We start from the raw sequence: 25,917 nt of genomic DNA, 5'->3' as shown, positions 1-25,917 counted from the left end.
AAGCCCACAATTAAATAAAATGCTGCATGGGTAGCACTAACAGATATAGGAATTACATGCTAGTGGAACATTATGAGTAGCAATGATTCCTTCCCTTCAAGGAAAACACTGGGAAGGGCTTCACAGGGATGATAGTTTATTAGAATGAGTAGAAATCAGAATGAGCAGATACTGAAATTTATTTTAAATGAACTCCATATTCAGCTATTAAAAACCACATTGAGGACTGTTTTCCTGGATACTGTATCTACTAGCCCCTTCTACTTAAGTAATTTGTAAGCTGAATTTATAGGAGGTTGCCACAATGGGCAAATGTAAACCAAGGAAGTTTCTACTTTCCGCCTCAACTTTTCCATCAACACCTGCTCCCTCTTCAGCAAGAAAAGCTCTCCTTTCAGCTATATTGTATTTACATGATTGTGCTACAAAAAGAAATTGCTTTCTCAATTTATGTTTTGTAAATTTAGACTTTTGTGTATATATGTATGTGTATATTTTAAAAGTTATGCCCACTTGTATAACAGACACTCAGATACACATACAAACAAAAGTTTAGGCCTTGAAAATAAGAATAGAAGAATCTCCAACAAACACTTTTATATTATTAACCCAACTTCGGTCAGAGAATTTGCATATAATGAAAACAATGAGGTCAAGTACAAGTGGAGCACACATTATCCTTCACACTCACTAAGAGAGTGACTCGCTAAGATGGCGGCACTTCACAGTGGGAGCTATTCTGTGAAACTTCAGACTTAGACTTAGCCACTCTTTTTGTTTTCATGAATTCTTCAGCATAGCACATTATTTTATTATTTTTTAATGTGTATTTATTTTGGGGAGACAGAGAGACAGAGTGGGGCAAGGGCAGAGAGGGAGACACAGAAGCTTAAGCAGGCTCCAGGCTCAGAGCTGTCAGCACAGAGCCTGATGCGAGGCTTGAACCCAAGAAGCACGGGATCATTACCTGGGCCAAAGTCGGACACTCAACCGACTGAGCCACCCAGGAGCCCCAACATAGCACATTATTTTAAAAACAAATTCCTAGACCTATGCTAGCCTTTAGAATACACTTTTAAACTCTTAAATCTACCAGTGCTCAATCATATTCATTTGCCATGAAAATCCTTTTCTTAGCATAAGATAGAAGAGTCCAACAGTTCCTTTGGACCTACCACATATAAATTCTCTTTGGGGAAGTAAGGTGTAAGGATAAAGAAAGGAGCAAAGTTCCTTTATTCTTTGACTACAAGATCTTCACATCAAAATAGAGAAGTGGTTGATGGGTGGGGCACCTGGGTGGCTCAGTCGGTTAAGCGTCCAGCTTTAGCTCAGGTCATGATGTCACAGTTCGTGGGTTACAGCCTTGTGTTGGGCTCTGTGCTGACAGCTCAGAGCCTGAAGCTCACTTCACATTCTGTGTCTACCTCTCTCTCTCTGCCCTTCCCCTGCTTGTGCTCTGTCTCTCTCACTCTCAAAATTAAACATTAAAAAAAAAAGTGGTCATTGGGTTAAGCATACTCAAAATTTTAGAAAGCTGCTTGTACAGAATGACATATCAGTGCTTTCCTAGTTTATGTCAAAGTGACCCTTCCAAATAGAATTACATTTTTACTATATGCACAGAAATACACACATGTGCATTCATGCATTTGCACACACATACACATACACATACACATGCCCCTTTACCATCCATGCTCCTGATTTGTCAAATGAGAGAGACAACCAAGAAGTGGTGACAAACAAGGAATTTTCTGTACTGAGGAGAAGGAAAATAAGTTTAAGAACTGGCTGAAGAAACTCACAGAGGAGAGAACTTTCTTTAATAGATATAACATTCCCATGTCTTTAGGTTTTGTATAGGCAGATAATTAATTTTATGTGTCCATTTGATGGGCCACAGTGCCCTAGATATTTGGTCAGATGTTATTCTAAATGTTCTATAAAGGCGTTTTGGACAAGATTAACATTTAAATAAGTAGACTTCAAGTAAAGCAGATGATGTGGGTGGATCTCACCCAATAAGCTGTAAGCCTAAGTAAAATTAAAGTGTGAACTCCTTCAAACAAAAGGAAGGCTTTTAAGAAGAAGTCATCTAATTTTCTTTCATAGCTTGCTGTACACATTGTGACCTATCCACCTTTTAATCACTCCATTATCCCATCTCTCATCCATTGATTCCAAATCCTCAATAAAATCTACTACATACATAGCCTTCAGTAGGTGGTATTTTGGAAAGTAAAGAGATTACATCAGGGTCCAGCAGTGTGATATAGTATGAAAACTAAACAGTGTATACAGGTGATTACATGCAGAGAAGTGATTGGGAGTTTAGAAGCAGCAGCAATTTCTACAGAAAAGATAAGCCCAAGATTCTTCAGGGGTGTTGGAAGATGGAAAAGCTAAGTGTCCCATTACCAGTGGGACAAGGATAAGGTGATCTTTGCAAACTGGGGATTTGTAAAAATCCAAAAGTTTGACCCAGGCATTATAGTTCTCATTATGCCACGTGGGTCACTAAAGCCTACACTTAGAATGTAATAAAGCCTACACTTAGAATGCAATAGGAAAGAAAAAAGAGAGAGCAGAGAAAGGAGAAAAAAGTTAAAGAAAATAAAAAGGGAAATAATGGAGAAGAGCTATGCTTCAATCCCTATCAGTGCCTTAGTCTCGCATATTTTGGTAACTTCTCTAAAATCAAAGGCACACTATACTGCAAAAGAATTCAATCTAAAATGGAACTGGAGGATATAAAATGGAAAATCTCATACATGTGCCCTCAGGAAAACAAAACTTAAGGATTGAGACTGATTTCCCATAAACGCTTCATTTGCAGAAAACTCAACACCAGCCAAGATCTCCCCTAAATCTATTGCTCCACCTCCTCTAGATCCACCTGTGTCCTCTTCTAATCCTCTCCCTTATCTGAACTCTCCGTCTTCTCTATTGCTGAAACATACCAACTGAACCTATTAAAACTCCCCCTTTTAAAATTAGGTCTTCTGAAGATCCTGATAAATCATCAATTTCCTACATCTCATGGACCAAAGCTGAACTTAGACTATAACACAAGATTTTTCCCAAAGTAACAATGAGCATCCTCACACGTTTCCTCAAGAATTCAATATTTTAATTCAAACTTATCTATTTATCAATTAGTCTACATGCTTGTTGGAGAAGGTCAAGCCCAGCATTGGATGAAATCTGTTAACTGGGAAAGACTTGAAAAATCTTTAGAATTCCAAATAATTCAACCAACACTTCTTTTATATGACCAAGCTTGTGCCATAGCCAGAAGGCTGCATCTTGCCATCCCAAGGGCTTTCCCTAAATCAGTAGACTGGAACAAAATTCAGGCATGCACCCAAAAGCCTGCCAAATCTGTTCATGATTACCATAGCAGACTCCACAGTGTTTTTAGAGAAAATTCTGGGCTCCCTATAAATGTTGAATCCAGCAGGGTAGGCTTTAAGTCAATCTTTATAAATGTTTTAAACAGAGATCTATCTCTGTTAGTCAGGAGAATCTACATAGAATGGGGAACATTGTCCACACCTGATCTGTCAATCTAGCTAATCAGTGAGCCTGCACCATAGACAATGAATCCAAAAGAAAAGCAACTAAAATTTTAAAGATTCAATTTCAACAGATGGAATATCTTAAGCAAACTCTCCCCACTGGACTCTGTCATAATTGTTAAAAACCTGGCCTTTGGAGAAATGACTGCTAGAAATAAAAAATATTTTATCTAATTATCACGATAATTAGAGTTTTCCAAGAGCTAAGGATCAGACTCATCCTAATGATGGGGCTCTAAGGAAACACAAGGTCTGTTTCCCATTCTACAGTTAAATAGACTGAGGGAAACTATTCTCCAAATTGGGGGCCAATCCCTTGAAATATTAATTGACACAGGAGCTACTCCTCAGAGCAATACATTTATTCAAATATTAGTCACGTCAAATAAACCACAGTGGTTCCTATTTCTAAATCTATACACTTTTGTTTGAGACCTTTGCAAAACAAACACCCATTTCTCAGTGAAGCAGTACCTATTCACTTACTAGGATAAGATTTCCTTAAAAAATAAGTACGCTGTCGTTTCTTTCTTCCAAAAGAGAATAACCCTCAGGGTGCCTGGGTGGTTTCAGTCATTTGAATGCCTGACTCTTGAATTCGGCTCAGGTCATGATCCCAGGTTTGTGGGATCAAGCCCCGCATATGGCCCTGCGCTGAGCATGGAACCTGCTTGGGATTCTTTCTCTCTCCCCTTCTGCCTCTTTCCCTCCTGCTCTCTGTTTCTCTAAAATAAGTAATAAAATAAATAAAATACAGAATAACCCTTGAGTTTGAATCCCCTAAATTTAAATCCCTTGAATCTACCCACCAGGAAAATCCAAACTCTTTTTCTTTCACATGTAGTTTACAAACCAGGGAAGATCAAACTTCAGATTCATTCTCATTATTAGATTTAATGTTCCCTACTCTATGGGAAAAACCTCCAAGAACATAGGCAGAATTCATTCTGCACTCACTCCCCCTGGCATTAAGATCCAAATAGATCCCATGGAGCACCTGGGTGGCTCATTCGGTTAAGCAGCCGACTTCAGCTCAGGTCATGATCTTGCGGTCCGTGAGTTCGAGCCCTGCATCGGGCTCTGTGCTGACAGCTAAGAGCCTGAAGCCTGCTTCAGATTCTGTGTCTCCCTCTCTCTGACCCTCCCCCGTTCATGCTCTGTCTCTCTCTGTCTCAAAAATAAATAAACGTTAAAAAAAATTTTTTTTTAAAAAAAAGATCCAAATAGATCCCTTAAAACCCCTCCCCAGAATTAATCAATACCATATAGACAAAGAAGCTTTACAGGGCATAAGACCTATCATAGAAGACTATACAACATAGAGTTGTTATCCTCTGCACCAATCCTTGTAACACCCTTATTTTACCTGTAAAAAACCCCCTAATGGTTGCAGATGAAGACTGTCCAAGATCTTCAAGCAATAAAAAACATTATTATTCCTCACTATCCTGTTGTTCCTAATTCCCATACAAGCATCTATCCTTACCAAAAGTAAATTTTTCATTGTGATTGATTTATGCAGTGCATTCAGTTGATAAGACTGAAGTTGTTAATATTGATACACATTTTTGCTTTTACCTGGGAAGGACAACAATATACATGGACATCAATGGCCCAGGGTTTTACTGAAAGTTCTCACAAATTTTAAAACCTAGATGATATAAAAATTTCTGGAGGCTCCATCTCACTACAATATGGAGACGACTTTTCTCTCTGTTCACTGTCCCAAGCCTCCTCACAAGAAAATAGTATTTACCTGTTAAATTCTTAGCCCGTAAGGGATACAAGATCTCAAAAGAAAAGTTGCAATTTGTTCAAACTGAAACTGGATATTTAGTGCATTTAATCTCAAAATAAGAGTTATACCTAGATCCCAACAAGCTTCATGGCATCTTAAGATTTCCTAAACCTAAAACAAAATGTCAATTACAGGCTTTTCTTGGGCTAGCTGAGTTATTGTCACAACTGAATTCCAGTTTTCTCCTTAATGGCACAACCCTTATATGTCTTATTAAAAAACCACTAAACCTAATCTTATTATCTGGGAAAACCAAGATAACTTGACATTTAAAACCTTGAAGGGAAGCTTAATAAATTCACATACTCTTGAACATCCAAACTATCAGCTAACTCTTTTCCTTTTTGTATATGAAAAAGAGGGAAATTTCTTTAAAGTATTTACCCCAAAACATGGGGTCTACCACCAATCTCTAGGTTATGACAGCCAACAATTATATCCCATGGACTGAGGTCATATTCCATGCCTTAAGGTTATCCCTGCTACTGCCTTTCTGGTAAAGATCACTGAAGAAATAGTTATGAGATCCTCTTTGACCATCTTTGTAACTCAAGGTATTGTTGCTCTCTTGAACTCACAACATAACTAACACCTTTCAGGAAGCCATCTTACTTCTTATGAAATTCTTTTGCTAACTGCTCCTCAGATCACTCTTATTTATTGTAAAAAATTCAAACCTGCTCCCTTTCTCACTTCTTCCATGGATGAAATCTCCATGACTGTTTGACTTTGATGAATCACATATTAACCCCTCATGATGACTTTTGCCTACTTCAGCCCAATAAGCCAAATTACATGCTCTTATTCAAGCATGTATTCTTGCTAAAGCTAAAGCTACTAACATCCATACTAATAGTCAATATGCCTTTGAAATAACCCATGATTTTGGATTTTTTGGAAGCAACAAGGTTTTCCTACTTGCAGTAGAAACAGAATTTAAGATGGTTCTTATGTCCAAAGTTTATTAGATGCTATACTCCCATCAGCGGCTCTTAAAGCTTATTAAAGTCCCTAAGCATTCTAAGTCTGTCTGTTGAAGCCAAAGGAAACCACTCACTGATGCCTCCACAAAAAATGCTGTTCCTATGGGATCCATAGACCACACTTCTGTCATGGTCCAGAAAACTACTTCCCCTAGTGATAACCTAAGAAAATTACCCAGGCAAATACAAACAATTGGTTTCTGAAAGAGAAAAAGATAATTTGAGAGCTAAAAGCTGTTGGTATCATGAAGAAATGAAACTTTGGTTCTGACCCAGTAATAAACTGGTACTGTCAGGAAATCTAAAATTTCCAATATTAACTACCATTCATAGATGAAATCACTGGTCAAGTGATAAAATAATAATGTTCATGAATCAACATTGGTGGAAAGCATCTGCAAGGCCACGAAAAGCACTTACCTTGGTCATTTCACCATGCTAAATTTAACCCAGGGAAGACTATCCATACTGCCCCTGAGGCATTTTAGTTTACCCGGTGGACCATTTGAGGTTTGGCAGATGAATTTCATACAATTGCCTCCATCTCATGGATATAAATATGTTCTAAGTAATGGTATGCATGTTTTCACATTGGACTGAAGTTTTCCTGTATAGATAAGGAACTACCTCCTCTGTAGCTAAAATCCTACTAGAAAATATTCCCCCCTCCCCCCACCCCCACCTTAAACTTCATAGTGAACAGGGAACTCACTTTACTGGTCAGATACTTAGACAAGTCTGTGGTTTCTGACCAGTTTTGTGGCACTTTTATTGTGCTTATTATCTTCAGGGATTGTCTAACATACAAATGGAATTAAGACTCAGCTAAATTAGGTGAAACCCTTCAAGTACCCTGGCCAAAAACATTACTGTCAGTTCTTCTAAATCTCAGATCTACTCCCTTCGGAATTCATAAACTTTCACCTTTTGAAATAATTACACAATGACTGATACACTTAGCCCCATTTTTTTTGACCCACAACTAATAAAGAGGGATATACTTCAATTTTGCAAAAGCCTGTTCAAATCCATAGAAAATAGTCACCATCTGGTAGAACAATCTTTATACAGAGCACTCCCTGGAAACAGAGGCATCAAACATCACACCTTATAGCCCAGAGATTTCTTCTCATGGAAAAGACATCTCCAGTGACTCTTTTCAACATCACTGGAAAGGCCTTTACTAGGTGCTGTTAACTAACCCTTGGGAAGACAAATTTAAAGGAATAAACTCCTAGATTCATGCATCACATCTAAAGAAAGCCCCCAAACCTGAGTGAACCTATATACCAACTGGTGACCTGAAACTGAAAATTTCTAGGCCAAATTTCATGGCATCTGAAGTAGACAGCTTACTCAAAATACCTGAGCCAAGCCTATATAACTTTCCTGTTTGGTTGGTTTTTTTAATTACTCTGTGTTTAGTTAAATTAGGTAATTCAGGCCTTCAACTGTTCTTTTTCTAGTTTTACCATTGTTCTTCACTTTAGTTTTCAACATATCCTTTTATCCCCACCTTACAAAAACTTTGATTCTGCTAAACATACTGTCAGATTTGTGCCAGAGCAAATATTACTCATGATAAACTTGAATTGGTGGCCTGGTCACTATCTTGAGAAGGATGGCAAAATTTATCTGATAAACACGTAGGATTTTCCTTTGGTAACTTTGGAGCCACACATTTCCTTCCTTCCTTCTGGAAAAAGGCATCAAATATTACGGCTTTCCATTTTTGGATAAATGGTTATCCCTCAGTCAGTTCTGGAATATTACCCCAAAATTTTCTTTGTTTCAAAATCAATGATGGGAATGTCAAAACTCTAGGATATCTCCCACTTAATATTTGTAACGATACTATTTTGTATGACCCAGATGAACATGAATTCACATCCCATTGAAATACAGAAGACTGTATCAACTCATCCATTAATGTATCTCTACAATGGAACAATGAAAGCCATAACAAGACCAGGAAATGAAAAGCTTATGTGCTCCCACTCAATGGTACTCCATTAGGAATTGACCAAAAATATGGTAAATGATGGAGAAACTTAATTTGCTTTTTCTCCAGAGATTTTCCAAACTTCCACCAAAATCCTACTTATACTAGACCAGCTCACTTGTTACTTTAGATCTATAAGTGTTTCTACTTAGAAATTTAAGGCATCACATAACCATCTCCACAATGTTAGTGAAACTGATTATCATGTGCTCTGTATAAAAGCCTGTATTTCCAATTATGAGATCTCCTCTTTCATTCCAGGGAAAAGAATCTGAGCAAAGAGACCCAACTGTGTGTTACCCTTGGAAGACATTAGGTATTTCTTTTTGAGGAGAAAAAATATATATATTTTATGCTTCCTCTTAATAGGAAGGAATGTTGTGGGATCATTGTCCTCACCCTTGACACAAAAATTAGAAAAATGTTTCATTCTGCTGCTTTTATAGCTTATTTGGAGTCTGTCCTATCAACTTAAAAGGATGCTTTGGAACTGGGAATGTTATAATTTGGGTGGCTGCCTACATATAACCCTGCAGTAGACAGAAAGGGTTTGGGGCATACTTTTGATAGAGCTTTTTTTCCCTTGGATTGGAATAGCAAACCTTGAAAAAGCAATTCACAATATTTCTATAGTCATGTCTACCACTTTCAATACTTCTGTCCAAGCTTCTGAATATCAACAAACCCAAATAGACAGCCTTGCAGAAGTAACCCTACAAAACCACAGAGCCCTAAACCTCCTCACTGCTCCACAAGGGGAAGCTGTACCTTACTTGGGGAAGAATGCTGTTTTTATGTCAATAAGTCAGGGAAAGTAACATAAGAACTAAAAATAATGAAGGACAACATCAAGATGCTAGCAGAAGGTGGCCAAACTCCCAGAACTTAGGACACTGTTGATCTATTTAACATAGGCAAGTGGGGAAACTGGTTGAGAGGTGTATTTCAATCAGTAGGTGTCATTGAGCTTCTGGTCCTCAGTTTAACCTTTTTAACTAAATTTCTACTGTTTTGCATTAGTAAACAAATGCCTTCTTCCCGAGTGTATGTACAAATAAAATTATTGTCCTGCCAAGGGCTTTTCCTGAAACTCAACTGATCATGGAAACTAAATGGTCCATCTTAGAGGGACATAGATGAGATTCTTCATTTTCAACCCTCGTGTCGCCCAAATGAGGTCAGTGAAATTCCATATCATTTCCTTCCCCTCCTGGGACAAGACTCTTGAGGATGGCCTTCCTCAGCTTCATGGAAAAAGACACCTGATGGTCCTCCTCAGCTTCATAGAACATACAAAAAAAATCCACATATAAAGAATTATACCTTTGACAAAATAATGAACAACATCTGAATACCATAATTGATCAGCAATGCTTTGTGCAAAGGATCTTCAGAGAAGGGAGAAAACATGAAAGGATTTCAATGTAAAATGGGACCAGAGGATATAAAATGTAAAATCTCACATATGTCCCCTCAGGAAAACAAAATTTAAGGACTGGGAAACTAATTTCCTATAAATGCCTGTTTATAGAAAACTGGTAGTATTGGAATTTTCTTAAATAATATGGAGATGGTCAAGGAGTTGCTTTGTATCAACCCAGGAAATTTTTGCTTATGGTTTTTAGAGACATGAACAAGAAATGATCCAGATTGGGCTGATCTCACAAAGTAAGCTAAATTGATCTTTGTTTGTATGACTGGGCTGGTTTTGTCTGCTTGCAGAATTTTCAAAGCTGGCCACGATTTTTTTTCTTTTAACAGACCTAACTAAACTCTCCCCTCTTTACATTCCTTTTTATATTCCCATAAATATAGCCTGCCCCAGACCTTAACAGACTCATCTGTAGCTTGATACAGTTTTCATGGCCTGAATTGCAATTCCCCTGCTATTCCTGAATAAGCTCATAATTTTGATAATTTTGAACTTGCCTTAGTTTACCTCTTTATTTAGGCTGCTAACATCATCTGACATTATTTTTTTTTTCCTAATTTTTTTTTAACGTTTATTTATTTTGAGACAGAGAGAGACAGAGCATGAATGGGGGAGGGGCAGAGAGAGAGGGAGACACAGAACTGGAAGCAGGCTCCAGGCTCTGAGCCATCAGCCCAGAGCCCGACGCAGGGCTTGAACTCACGGAACGTGAGATCGTGACCTGAGCTGAAGTTGGATGCTCAACTGACTGAGCCACCCAGGCGCCCCATCTGACATTATTTTTAAGATCCATCCCTATCTGACTCCAAAATGTCTTTTCAGCCACATCTCCCACTAAGTCTATGTGTTATAACTCAGGCCACTGGCTGGTGACCACTGGATGAGCAGAGACGGGACCCAATTTGAACTGGGAAGGCCCTCACTTCTTAGGGAAGGAGTAAAGCACGGAAAAGAGCTTTGGCAGAGGGCTTGTGGCTCCAAAGATGTTGGCTAGTCAAGTCAGGCAGCTATCTTCTCTCTCCTCAGCTTGGTCTTGGTTGAAAAGGGGGTAAGTAGAGTGCAGAAATCTTCCTTCTATCCAACTAAGAGGATCTTAATATAATCTTGAGAATAAAATCCAAAGATGTGCATTATTACACATTTTAATTATGCTCTGCCTTTCACTGAATTGAAAAACCAAGAAAGTTCCTTCTATGTTCTCTGTGGTTCCTCTTCATTGGCACATTGAAGACTTATATCTACTGGCCTGAAGAAGAGATTGTTATAGGTTTAAAAGGAAATGTGTAGAGGGGAGATACATTTGTCACACTGAAGAAACTCATCCTGCTCCTACCATAATGGAGAATTGCAATGATTTAGTCACTGGGATGAAACTTCCCTTTATTAGCTAGGAAAAGTTTAATGAGCAAAAGAAAGAAACAATGCAGTTTGGTCCCTGACCAGACTTAGAGCTTTTCTCTCACCACTCTTTCTTTTTTCACTAGGCTACAAACACATGAGATTTCAATGCACCAAGCTTGTTCTCACCTCAGGTCTTTACATCTTGCTTATCTACCTCCTTGAAATGCTTGGATCTTAACACAGTGATTCCTTTTCAATATTTAGTCTCTGCTCTATTGTCCCCATCCCTAAAGGCTTTTCCTGACTGCTCCAAAAATAGTATCCAATATACCCCAAAACATACCCAATCACTTTCTATTCTCTACCTAGCACTTGTCATTTTATGACATCCATCCATTTCTTTCTCTTTCTTTTCTTTCTTTTCCTTTTCTTTCTTTCTTTTCCTTTTCTTTCTTTCTTTCTTTCTTTCTTTCTTTCTTTCTTTCTTTCCTTCCATCATCTATTTATCTATCTAATCATCTAATAATTATCTTTTTTTAATCTTTATAAAATATCCCCAATAGGATCTAAATTCCATAAAAGCAAGTGCTTTTCCTGTCGGTTCCCTGCTCTATCATTAGCATGTAGAACAGTGTATCCTACACATAGTAGGTGGTCATGGATGAAAACTAGTACTTAAAGGGATTTTGGGAGAGTGTTCATCTACTATCCTTTGTTTCAATATGTGCATTAACAACAAATGATTCTTATCTATTCCTCAAAATGAGACCAGTGAGACCTCTAGCTAAGATATTTTTGTTCACTAATAAGATTCTGCCTAGAATGTAATAAATTTATATATAATTTTTTAAAAATTGCAACCATTCAGGCTTTTTCACTAAATGTGATCAACCCTTCCCCAAATTAATACATTATTAAGATTTTAGTAACATAATGATTTACCAAATATCTCAAAATGCTTTTTCCTTCGTTAAATAAAATCTAAAGGAAATGACTAATTAGTCAATTTGAATGATTTCCAAATAACACCACCAGCCTGTGTTTGTCTATACTACCAAGGTGAATTATTCATTAGCATTTATGAGAAGTGCCTGAAGAACACTAGCAGTGGGAGTAAAACAACCTGGAATGGTTTTTAAATGACCTTCCAAGCAACTTGGATTAACACTGGCATTATTCTCCCTGTACAAATCGAGTTAAAATTTTCCATGTGTCAGGTCTCAGAAGAAGGCAGTGAAGGAGTACTGTCTTAGAGAGGAAATGACCTTCTGCACCTCCTACAATTAGATTTTGCTTCTTTCTCTGTCTGTAGTGTCCGTGCGTCTCTGTGTGTCTGTGGGAAGAGAGAGGAGGACAGAGAAGTAGAGACAGAAGCAGAGAAGAGAAAGGAGAGTCAGAGAAAGATGAGAGGAAGGGGGAAGAAGACTGGGATGAGGGACAAAGAAATAGGAACAAACAAAAGGAGAGATGGGGCATGATGGAAAAAAAGAAAAAAAAATCCATGAAATACACGAAATAAAATGGAGCCAGCAGGGAGGGGGAGGAAGGGAGGAAACCGGCTATAGAAAGGACAGATTCAGAGGCAGGCTTTCCCTTGAGTTGGCACACCAGGTTTCCAGGCTCCCAGGAGTTCTCCCAGGTGTGCAGGGTCACCTGACTTAATACTGATTAAAAGTGTAAATTGCAACAGAAAAAGAGAAAAAGGAATTGTCTTGTTGCTTCTTTCCTGTGAGGTCACACTCCCTGGTTGTAGCTGAGCCTGCTGCTAGGCACACCCCTCTTGTTTAATAAAATTGTATTAACTTTATCCCTGCCCTTGATTTGTGGCTTTCTCACGTTGTGAGGAATAAATAATAAATGATTGTAAAGCACTTGTACATATGAAATGCCGCATAAATGCTTAATAATAATCAGCTTAGGCCAGGAAGCCAGGGGGGTTGAATAGAAATCATTGCACGCGGCCATTCTTGTTTATGTGGCTAAAATTGTCCTGTGTGCTGTCTCCACGTAAAATCATCCTGCAGATTTAATTTTCACCCATTCAAGAATCCACTTCTCTGCAAACTCAACAACCTTTGTTCCCCCATGCCTAGAGTAATGTCATTTACAATTGTACAATATAACTGCAACAACCCATCTTTGCCTGTTCATTTCAGCCTGGTTTTTGTGGCACCCCCTCTCTCCTTGTTAGCCCTTCCAAATCCCCACAAGTGCTGTTTTGAGTCATCATTTCTTATCCCTTGGAGATGCCTGTTCCACTCTGGCTATCTTTGGAAAAATATCTGTTTCTCAGACTGGGATTTCACTGCACTTGCTTTTGGGGAATCCAATGTAGTCAAGTTGGTGGTTCTTTGCTACTCTTCACACATGCATTCATTTAATCATTTGCTCACTCACCACTTACTGATGGAGTGTTGTGCTCAGCACTGGGGATACAGTGGAAACCAAGACAGAGAGAGTGTGCATTGTGTAAGGAAATCAAGCTGGGTAATTCTGGCATAGTTTGGAAGATGCTACGATCAGAGTAATCACGGGGTAAAGGGAAGTCAGCGTGAAGGCAGCATGAAGTAGGAAATTCTGGTAGGGTCTGAGATTATTTTCTTTCCTTTTATTTTCAAATGTCTTCAAAAGCCTTTCTGTTTGCTATTTAACATGTGGAAACTCCCTTGGTTTGACCTGGTTGTGGATAGGAAGGAGTGGTTCAGATCCAGGGAAAAAGCCCAGACCGGCCTCTCCTAGTCATTTGGAAGGAGAAAGGGCATTCTCCATCATCTCGGTTTGTTTCAGCCTCTTTTCTTTCTTCTTTTTTAAGTTTACTTATTTATTTTGAGAGAGAGAGAGAGAGAGAGAGCATGAAATGGGAAGGGGCGGAGAAAGAGGGAGAGACAGAGAATCCCAAGCAGGCTCCATACTGTCAGCACAGAGCCCAAAGCAGGGCTCAAACCCATGTATCATGAGATCATAACCTGAGCCAAAACCAAGAGTTGGATGCTTAACTAACTGAGCCATGCAGGCACCCACACCCCTGCTTCAATTTCTGATAGGTGGGACCCAACTTCTGGGAGTTGCCAAGAATGATCCTTTGCTGATATAACCGTCTATTTTCAACCTGGAGTCTGTATTTTCAAAAGAAGATAATGTCTGAATTTGTATTAGTACATTTAATGACCAAAAAAAGTACATGCTTACTACAGAAAATAAAATGAAAATAAAGATAAGCAAAAATAAATTAACTGCAATCAGAGCACTCATCGGGAGCCATTTTTATCATTTAGTGCATATCCTACCAGACTTCCTCCATGTTTATATTACATAAAAATGTGCCTTAAGGTACATATTCCTCAATTCCGAAGTATTACATTTCTCTTCAATGCGTATTATACTATACTCCGTATACATTCATATTGGTTTATTGCCTTTTTTACACAAAATATCAAAAACATAGTTTCATATCAAAATGTATTTAATCGTGATTTCTAATGACTCCTTCATATTCCATTATGCATGTTTATTTTAAAGTTTGAGATATATGCATTGCTGCAGTTGGAATTACTGGGTAGACGTATGCCTGTATTAAAATTTTTGTTACCTCGCCAGAACGCACTCCACAGAGACTGAACTGGTTCATGCTCTTATCTCCCGTATATCAGACCCCTGTCCACACCACTTATCCTCCCTTATCCCCCCATACACCCCTTTGCCAAAATGAAGTACTCTCAAGGAAGATATGTTTGAAACTCCACAATTTTAATTTTTCCTCTACTTTCCCATCCGTTCCCTTGTGGCATGAGAATTAGTGGGCCTTGGGTTTTCAAACAGGTGGAGAAGGCTGCAGGGTGTATAATTGCTTTTGGTGAAACCATCAACGTCCACGTTTAGTTCTTCCTGCTCCACTTCCTCCAATTCAATTAGGCTGTTCTTACCAGGGGGAGAGTTTTCAAAGCATCAGATGAAGTGTTACCTCATGATTAATAATTCATGACAAGAAATGAAGATTGGGAAAGGTAATAATGCCCTCCAAGCTGTTTTTCTCCACCACTCCCTTGTTCTCATTCACATAAAATGCTGTGTCTCAATCGTTAAAGCAAACATACAAAGTTTCACTGCCCCATAAACCAAAGATCCAAAGCAGGAATTCATAAGCTTTTTGAAGTCCTAAGCCCCTTCGAGGATCTTGTGAAAGCTACAGACTCTCCTAAAGGAAAAAAAACAAAAATGAGCATGATAGCATGCACAGATATTGTGCTTCTAATTCCCTTGAGTCAGGCACCACTGGAAGATCATCCAAGGACTCCCTAGGTTATAATCTCTGGACAAACAAAAAGATTTAAAAAATGAAGAACCAGGACGAGCCCAAAAGGAATCAAAGTAGAACAGGAAGTTTCATATGCATTGCCTCGACTTTCTGTGCCCACATTTGCAATGCAACAAAGAAATTCCTTCAAGCGTGATTTATTCAGTTTTTAGGTATTTTGTGAGGGGACCAGTGAGTTAGCAGACAATTAGTAGAGTGGATTTTGGCAAATGTGTAGATTACAGGGCGAATCAAATAGGGGTGAGGGTGAGGGCATGGTTAATGTTGAGATCTATTTGCAAGACTACTATAGAGTCTGCAGACTTTTTTCTCGCCAAGTGCTATCAGCCATAAAATGTCCAAGGCAGTGGGTCACACCCACTGCTTCATGCTCTGCTACTTGGCATTCCTCTAAGTTCTTCCTCAATTGTCATATCTCCACAGGCCATAACAAAGGACAACAGTCAGCAGCAATTCAATTTCGACCTCCATCTGCTGGCAATAACAACATAAGGGGGAAATTAATGTACACTCACACACTTGTCATTATAATAGCCCAAATTTGTTTTTATAGTATGACTTTCTTCCAAGGAAGTCAAAAAACAATTTGTGTTCGAATTCCCAAATAGCAACTCACCTGGTAGGTAGATAGCTAAAATAATCATCCCCATTTTTGAAGGCACAGAGATGCTAAAAATTTGTCAAAGGCCACCTAGCACTTCCATGTTGAGGTATGGTTATCAGAAAAGCTCTCTGGAAGCCATTTTGGTGTACCTTAAAATCTGATATCTGATGTGCAAGCCAGAGAGATTACACAAACATACAGCAAAATATCTGTGTTCTACTAGCTAACATAGTATTTCTTCACCAAATTTTCTCCCTCTAATTTGTTCTCATTCCCTAAACCTAAGACCTATAATTTTCTATTTACCAATTCTGTGATTTTGGAAAAGTTATTTAATCTCCCTCTTCTTCCACTTTTCCCTCTGTGAAATGGAAATAATAATAGAAGGCAACTCACAGATTTGTTATGAGAATTACATGAAAAAAGAAGATTCCTCAATATATACAGGGCATCCATAAAATCTGGAAATATAAATACCATAATTTTATATTTTTTACAGATTGATGAAAGCTGAATGTGTTGAGCTGATACTGCTAAGCAGATGAAGGGCTGATCCTGACAATAAATAGCAGAGCCTTTTAATGCATATTACTTTGAAAGAGCTGCCATTTCTCATAGCACACTTAGAAAGGTGGTTTAAACATTCAAAGATATAGTCAGTCTGTTGTACAAACTCTTGTCGACTCTGATCCATTTCCAAGAAGGTGAAGGAAGCAGTCACAGCCAAGGTTGTAGCCAGTACAAACTGGCCAACTTGCCAAACACCCAAGGGATAGGAGGTGCCTTGTAGAACCGTTCAAAAGATTTCCAAAGTACCTGCCCTTTAACCATACAAGTTGTAAGTTCTTCAGAGCTTATCTGAGGGTGATACCCAGCACGATGAGAGACAATATGCTGAGTATATCAGAAAGCCCACTGAACAAATCATATATTGTAATATCAATAGCTACTTATTATGCCCATCTGCCTGTGTTTCCAAGTTTTTGGTCACCTATAGTAAGTGATTATTAAATGTTTATTATTACTATTTATGGTCTAAGAGGAAAAACTTTTTAAAGATATTTCACAATCCACTATGTTATCATTTTTTATATAATCACATTTTGGCACCAGAAGTAAGGGTACAGGAATCACTAGCTAGAACTAATGATTCTCTTCCATTTGTGGTTCCCTAGTGCTCTCTTTTGTTATTAGCTTACTAACATGCCTCAATTTTTTAAGAAAATACAAGCAGTCTTTCCGCGTCGATAGTGCTTTCACAACCACAGTGAATGTTCCTAAAACCCGCCAAACTTTCTGCAAGAAGTATGGCAAGCTCCAACCCCACAAAATTACCCAGTAAAAGAAAGGCAAAGATTCTCTTTATGCCCAGGGAAAGCGGTGTTATGACAGGAAGCAGAGTGGTTATGGTAGGCAAACTAAGCTGAATTTCCGGAGAAAGGCTAAAACTATAAAGAAGATTGTGCTGAGGCTTGAATGTGTTGAGCCCAACTGCAGATCTAAGAGAATGCTGGCTATTAAGGGATGCAAACATTTTGAACTGGGAGGAGATAAGAAGAGAAAGAGCCAAGTGATCCAGTTCTAAGCCTCATATTTTGTTACATTATGAAGACAATATAATCTTGCAGTTATGTTCACTTCAAAAAAGAAAAGAAAAGAAAAGAAAAGAAAAGAAAAGAAAAGAAAAGAAAAGAGAAGAGAAAATACAAGCAGTGAAATTAGCCTGCATGTGTTTCCTGGCCATTCTTCCATAAAATTTACATATTCTTTTCTCTACTTCTTATATCAGAGTCCTTCTCATAAAGAGATATTAGTACTAAAGCTGAGTTTGATTCATGAAAATATTGTATTCAGAAACCAAAAATAGTTATACAAAAAAGAATAATATCTTTGTATACACACTATAATAACAGCAATTTATTTCTGATCACTTGTGTTATGCTCTCTGGAGGAGGTTTAATGGCAGATTTCTGATGGGCAATTCCATAAAAGAAATTATGAGCATATTATATATGGAGAAATTTTGAAAAACCTATCTTTGCTATGCTCACCACCAATAAAGATATAAAGAACTTCCCAAACAGGAGATATACATGTATTACATAATTTAAATATTATGTAGTATGCCGTCATATCAAATGGATCTGTTTCATCAGGTACCTTGGACCGATCTTAATTCTCTAGTTTAGGGTGCTTAGTGTGATATAGACTGGTCAAATGGGGAAATCCAAGAAATGTCTGTTGTTAAAATGCTGGTGAACCTCAATGTTAACAGGTGTGATCAAGTGTAAAGAAGCAAGTGTCACAAGAACATCAACAGTGTCATAGAGCAAAGGCTTCCTATAGGATCCTTCAAAGGGAAGCCAAGTTTTAGAAAACTGAAATACTTTATTAGACTGCCATTTGTCAAGTACATCTGAATTTCTGTCTGCCACCTGTCAGAAACTGAAGATCAGAGACTGGAGCAAGAACAGATATGTATAATCACTGAAATCATGTACTCCCTATGAATATGAGACTTAAGAGGAGTCAGAGAGCATGGACATCAAAGAATGGCCAAAATGCAGGCATGAGGACCAGGGGCTTTTAAAATAGATTAGAAACCAGTTGAATAACACCAAATAATGTTATAAATGGATCAAATCAGTCAGGAAGGAGTGTTCTAGTAACCATCCACAGATAGCATTCTTAGCCCCAAATGGTTTATAATTTTATTAACAACTTGATTAAAGAAATAGAAGGTAGATATTTTTAATTTAAAATAGCACAAAACTAAGAGGAAGAGATATGTTTGAAGACAGGAGTTCAATATGGAGAAATGATGGGCTGAAGTTTTGATCTAAAAAAAGAAGAGTAGAAAGATTTACAGTATTAGAGTTCCAGCTTGAAAGGGAAGGCAAATTAAAATGAATATAATTTATGAAAGTTAAAAAAGGAATTATTCACAAAAGTATTAATAGGGATTAAAGAAACTAAAAAGCATTATTAAATACCCCCAAAACAGTAAGTGCTCAAATAGTCCCTCTACAGCTTAAAGGTGTTAAGAGAGGGGCTGATTATGAAACCACTGATACACAAAGAATGCATGAAGAGAGCCATCTAAATGAGAGGAGCTTGGAGGGAAGAAACAAGGGAAGTAACACCTGACTTCACTTTTCTTCCTCCCTTCTAACAGTCTCCTAGTAGTGTTTCCCACCTACCAAACTCAACTGAAAATCAGAGAACAAGTAACTCATTGGTGTTATAATGCCTAAGGTAGAATTCAGATAGCTGTACTTATTCACAAATATGGCTAATGATTTGGATGCATCCCAAGAACTACTAACATCCAGTGAAAACTACTTCAAAAATCAGAAAACTTTTTATGTTAAGGGATATTAAACATTTTAGGCTTTCTGGGACATACAGTCTGTTACAACTACTTAACTTTGTCTTTGTAGCAGTAAAGCAGCTTAAGCAAATGGGTTTGGCTAGACTTGTCCCCCAACAGGCTGGATTTGGCCAACACACTATAGTTTGCTGATTCCTGATCTACTCTGTGAGAGCCAATAATCCATGGAGTATTATGCTCTTTAAAGCTCTTGCTTTAAAAAAGATATAATTGCTGGATACCTTTCAATGTTTGAAGGTTTAAACATATACTCCTTATAAAATTTAAACTAAAAGCTTTTAAAATATACTGATAGTTACACTTATTATCAGTATTCATTATCAATAGAATTTATAAGCTCTGATGTATCATTTTGCACCCTCATTCACACCAGAAGTAAAATTTTACAAAAGTCTTCAAAAAAACAACTCATATGCCAGAAAATTATCTACTGAAGTAAAATAGGGAATATTACAATTTTTATTTATATTTACTTTTCATTACATTTGTTTTAAATTTCTATTTTCAAGTAATTTATGATATACTTAAAGAATCAGTACCGTAGTACATGTAAATACTTATGATTTCAATAAATTAGTCACTTTATTAGAAAGCAGCATTCGCAAAGTAAAGACCTCCAAAAATCCACTCTTCCATAAAGGCAATGAGAACACTGGTAAATAATTGTCAAGTCATCATTTTAAGGGCTACTAAAATTAACCAAAGGATTGGTTGTTCAAGAGAGTTTACTCAAGAAAATACTTAAATTGGCTGAATGAGAATATTAAAATTGTGGCATTTTAAGTTGCCCTACTCTCATCCCATTACTCCCATCTTTATAGTAGCCTTGAAAAGCATCCACTTTGGAATTGTAGTAACAGTGAAACAGAAGTCTAGAAGCCACTGGAATGGGTAGAATGGGTTTGGAACTCCCCTAAAAATCTAACCCTAAAGAATTTTTATTATTTGACCCACCTTGGAATTCCTTGGGGAAATCCCATTCTGATAGTTTGACATTATTTCAACTGACTCAGAGCTCACTGGACAAGGAAAGCAGTATCTACAGTGCATTTGCCAAAAAAAAAAAGTTAGAGGCAGTTGCTTAAGATCATAGCTTATCTAGGGCATCAGTGCCAGTTGGGGTAATTAAGTGGCAAAAAAAAAAGTCAGGAAAATAAGTGGAATGAGATCTCGATAGGGGGTTTTGAAAAGATCTAACAAGTTTTTGGGAATCTAGAAGACTATCTGCATGTGCAGTGCTGTGAATATGACACAAAAAGACGTGAAAAGGCTTTAATCTCTATCCATAGCTGACCATGAGGCTCTGTGTAAGCAAGAAGTGAAGATTAAGGCACAACTGTAAATTAATGAAGCACTGAAAGCCTATTCCAACCCACACATTACATCCTTTGGCAGAGAGTGAGAGACTTACTGGTTCAAGAAATTTAAGCAAATCTCTGTGCAATCATTATCTGACCACTAAGATAGCTAAGCAGAGATGAGACTTCAGTGGCTGCACAAAACACTGAATACAGATATTACAGAATTTTTTACTGACAGGTAAACAGCAACAATAATAACAACAAGGTCTGGGGGAGGAAGCAGAGATTTATACCCAGAGTTACCATGCTATATTACCTAAAATGTCCAAGTTTCAACAAAAAAATTATAAGACTCATGAAGAAGCAGAAAAATACATCTAATACATAAGAAAGAAAACAGACAATAAGAACTGTTCCTGAGGAGCCCAGATACTGTACTTACAAGACAAAAATTTTGAATCAGATATCATAAATATGTTCAAATAATAAAATAAAATTACATTTAAAAAACTAAAGAGAAGTAGGATAATACCACACCAAATAGAATATATGAATAAAAGATTAAACTTATAAAATGAAACTAAGTAAAAATAATGGAGATGACAGATATGATAACTAAAATGAAACATTCACTATAGGGGAAAACATAAGAGCCAATAGAAGAAAAATAAGCAAACCTGAAGGCAGTTCAGTTGAAATTATTCAGTTGAAAGAAAAAAAATTGTTTTAACTGATCAGAGATTCAGAGACCAGTGGTATACCATCAAGTATATCAACATATGTATAATGGGAACCCCCAAAAAGAAGAAAGAGAGAAAGGGGCAGAAAGAATATTTGAAGAATAGCTGAAAATTCCCAAATTTGATGAACAGCATTAACCTACACATCCAAGAATCTCAAAACACTCCTAATAGGATAAACTAAAGAAAGCTACACCTAGACCCATCCACATAGCAGTCAAACTTTCATAAGACAAAGAGAGAATCTTGAAAGCAGTAAGGGAGAGAGAGAAAAAAAAAAAACAAATCATCATGTACAAAAAGTCTTTACTAAGAGGTACAATTTACTTAATAGAAAATAAGGGCAGGAGCCTGTGTGATAATATACTCAAAAATGCTGAAAGAAAAATAATGTAAATCAAGAATTCTATATCCAGCAAAATAATCATTCAAAAAAGGGCAATTATAGAGTTGAAAATATCTAACTTATAAATATTTGATATATAAAATGTATGGGTTTAACAGGAGAATGGAGAAGACAGAAAAAATATTCAGTAAACTTGAAGGGAGGTCAATAGTAATTATCCAATCTATGGGAAATAAAAAACATTTAAAAATAAATTAACAGTGCTTTATTGGTTTATGAAATATCAAGAGATCTATTTATTTGTGTAATTGGAGTCTCAGAAGAAAAGAGAAAAAATAGAACAGAACATATTTTGAAAAAATAATGGCTGAATGTTTTTCAAAGTTTAAGTGAAAGACATAAATTTAAAGATTTAAGAAACTTAGCAATCCCCAAGCAGGAAAAAATAGGAAGAGAACCACACCTAGAAATGTCAAGATAAAACTGCACAAAACCAAAGAAAAATTTCAAAAGAAGTCAAAGAAAAACAAGACGTTACATAAGGAGGGAAAAATAAATCATTACATTACCTACTTTTCAGAAACTACAAAACCCAGAAGGCAGTGTAAATAAATATCATTAAGGTGAAGAAAGCAATATCAAGTAAAACTGTCAATCAAGCATTCTATGTCCATCAATATTATCCTTCTAGAATTTAGGGAAAATATATTTTCAGATAGAATATAAGAGAATTTAGAGGATAAATTGGACATAAATTAGAAGAATTGTCAAAGGAAGTTCTGAGGCTGAAGAAAAATTATACCAACTGGAAACTCATATTCTCAGGAAGAATGAAGAGTACTGAAAATGGCAAATATAATAAGTTTAATTAGTCATTTGAATATTCTCTTTCCCTTTAAATTTATTTAAGTTTCATATGACTATTTAAAGTAAAAATTATAATACTGTCTCATGGGGTTTATAATGAGTATAGAAGTAAAACATATGTCCATGACAGAATAAAGTGAGGGGCATTATATGGATTTACATAAGTGCAAAATTCTGCATTTTATGTGAAATGGCACAAGGTTAACTCTAAGCTCACTATGAAAACTTAAAGATGTATGTTTTAATCCCTAGAGCAACTACTAAAAAAACACAAAGAGGTATATTAAAAAAACAATAGGTACGTTAAAATAGAATTCTGAAAATATTCAAAACCCCAAAAGAAGACAGAAATATAGAAACAGAGGAACGAAACACAGAGGAGATAAATGGAAAACACATCATAAAACAGGAAAACTAAATCTAACCCTATCAATAATTGTGTTAAATACAAATGATGAAACTCTCCTATTAAAAGTCAGAGACCAGGGAGCCTGGGTGACTCAGTTGGTTAAGCATCTAACACTTGATTTTGACTCAGGTCAGTCATGAAATCAAGCTCCTGTGTCAGGCTCCATGCTAAGTGTAGAGCCTGCTTGGGATTCTTTCCCTTCTTCTGTCCTTCTCCAACTTGAGTGTGTTCTCCCTCTCTCACTCTCAATAAATAAATAAATAAATAAATAAATAAATAAACAAACAAACAAACAAATAAATAAATAAATACAGACAGACAGAGATTATCAAAATAAATAAAAAATTAAGACTCGGCTATTTGTTATCTTCAAGAAATTCACTTTAAATATAGAGATACAAATAGGTTGAGGGGGTACCCTCAGTTGGTTAAGCATCTGACTTTTGATCGCAACTCAAGGCATGATCTCACAGTTCCTGAGTTGGAGGCCCATGTGAGACTCTGCACTGGCAATGTGGAGCCTGCTTGAGATTCTCTCTCTCCCTTTCTCTTTGCTCCTCCTCTGCTTGCACGTTCTCTCTCTCAAAATAAATAAATAAACTGAAAAAAGAAAAGATATAGATAGGTTGAAAGTAAATGAATGGAAAAGATATACCATGTAAACAGTAAGCATTATAAGACTAGTTTAACTAACATTAGATAAAATAATTTGAAGACAAAAAGTACTACCAAAAATAAAGAAATTTCATAATGATAAAATCAAATTATCAGGAATAAATAACAATCATTAGTGTATGCAATCCTACTAAAAGGACTTTAACATACATGAAACAGAAACACATTTAAAGGGAGAAATATACAATTCCAAAAACAATGTGGGAAATTTTAAAAAATGATCTTTTAGTAATTGATAGACAAAAATTCAGTAAAGATAGAGATGATCTAAACAATATGTTCAACATCTTAGTCTAGTGAATAGGTATAGAACATCAAATCTAACAATAAGAGAATAAACACTTTTTTTCAAGCACAAATTATACATTCAATATGACAACCATATAATGCATCACAAATCAGGCCATAAAATATACTTAACATAACTGAAATCGCACAAAGGATGTTCTCTGATCACAATGAAATTAAATTAGAGAGCCATAAAAATAAGATATTTAGGGAAAAAATCAAGTATTTGGAATTTAAACAACAGACTTCTAAACAATCCATGAATCAAAAAAGAAATAACAAGGGAAATTAAACAATATGCCAAACTGAACAATGATGAAAATTCAACATGTCAAAATGCATGGGATACAGCTAAAGCAACACCTGAGGGAAAATTTATAACTTTACATGCTTATATTTGAAAAGAAAGAGGTCTAAAGTCAACAGCATGAGTCCTCCTTAGGAAGCCAGAAAAAGACGGGGCGCCTGGGTGGCTCAGTAGGTTAAGCATCCGACTTTGGCTTAGGTCATGATCTCGCAGTTCCTGAGTTCTAGTCCTGAGTCAGGCTCTTTGCTGACAGCTCTGAGCCTGGAGCCTGCTTGAGATTCTGTGTCTCCTTCTCTCTCTCTGCCCCTCCCCCACTCGTACTGTCTCTCTCCCAAAAGTAAACAAACATTTAAAAAAAAAGAAGCTACACAAAGAAGGAGAAAATAAAAGCAAAGTAAGTAAAATGAAGTAAAATGAAGGAAAATTCCTATACACCAACAATGAAGCAACAGAAAGAGGAATTGATCCCATTTACAATTGCACCAAAAACCATAAAATACCTAGGAACAAATCTAACCAAAGAGGTGAAAAATCTATACACTGAAAACCATAGAAAGCTATGAAAGAAATTGAAGAAGACACAAAAAAATGGGAAAAGATTCCATGCTCCTGGATAGGAAGAACAAATATTGTTAAAATGTTGATACTACACAAAGCAATCTACATATTCAATACAATCCCTATCAAAATAACACCAGCGTGTTATTCTTCACAGAGCTAGAACAAATAATCCTAAAATTTGTATGGAACCAGAAAAGGTCCCGAATAGCCAAAGCAATCTTGAAAAAGAATACCAAAGCAGGAGGCATCACAATTCCGGACTTCAAGCTGTACTGCAGAGCTGTAATCATCAAGACAGTATGCTACTGGCACAAGAACAGACGCTCAGATCAATGAAACAGAATATAGAACCCATAAATGGACCCAGAAACATATGGCCAACTAATCTTTGACAAAGCAGGAAAGAATATCCAATGGAATAAAGACAGCCTCTTCAGCAAGTGGTGCTGGCAAAACTGGACAACGACACGCAGAAGAATGAACCTGGACCACTTTTTTACACCATACACAAAAATAAACTCAAAATTGATGAAAGACCTAAATGTAAGACAGGAAGTCATCAAAATCCTCGAGGAGAAAGCAGGCAAAAACCTCTTTGATCTTAGCCACAGCAACTTCTTACTCAACATGTCTCTGGAGGCAAGTGAAACAAAAGCAAAAATGAACTACAGGGACCTTGTGCACAGTGAAGAAAACAATCAGCAAAACTAAAAGGCAGCCAACAGAATGGGAGAAGATATTTGCAAACCACATATCAGATAAAGGGTTAGTATCCAAAATCTATAAAGAACTTATCCAATTCAACACCCAAAAAAACAAATAATCCAGTGAAGAAATGGGCAAAAGACATGAATGGACACTTCTCCAAAGAAGACATCCAGATGGCCAACTGACACATGAAAAAATTCTCAACATCACTCATCATCGGGGAAATACAAATTAAAACCACAAGGAGATACCACCTTACACCTGTCAG

The 25,917-nt window shown here is 36.8% G+C and overlaps 1 pseudogene; it reads left to right on the top strand.

Annotated features, from left to right (window-relative positions):
* Positions 1-711: 711 nt before the first annotated feature.
* On the top strand, positions 712-17,695 carry LOC109246282 (60S ribosomal protein L36a-like; annotated as a pseudogene).
* Positions 17,696-25,917: the final 8,222 nt, after the last annotated feature.

Source organism: Panthera pardus, unplaced genomic scaffold (assembly GCF_024362965.1).
Source record: "Panthera pardus isolate Hobbes unplaced genomic scaffold, ASM2436296v1 HiC_scaffold_11, whole genome shotgun sequence".
NCBI lineage: Eukaryota > Metazoa > Chordata > Mammalia > Carnivora > Felidae > Panthera > Panthera pardus.
This window is presented reverse-complemented; position numbering and strand designations above follow the sequence as displayed.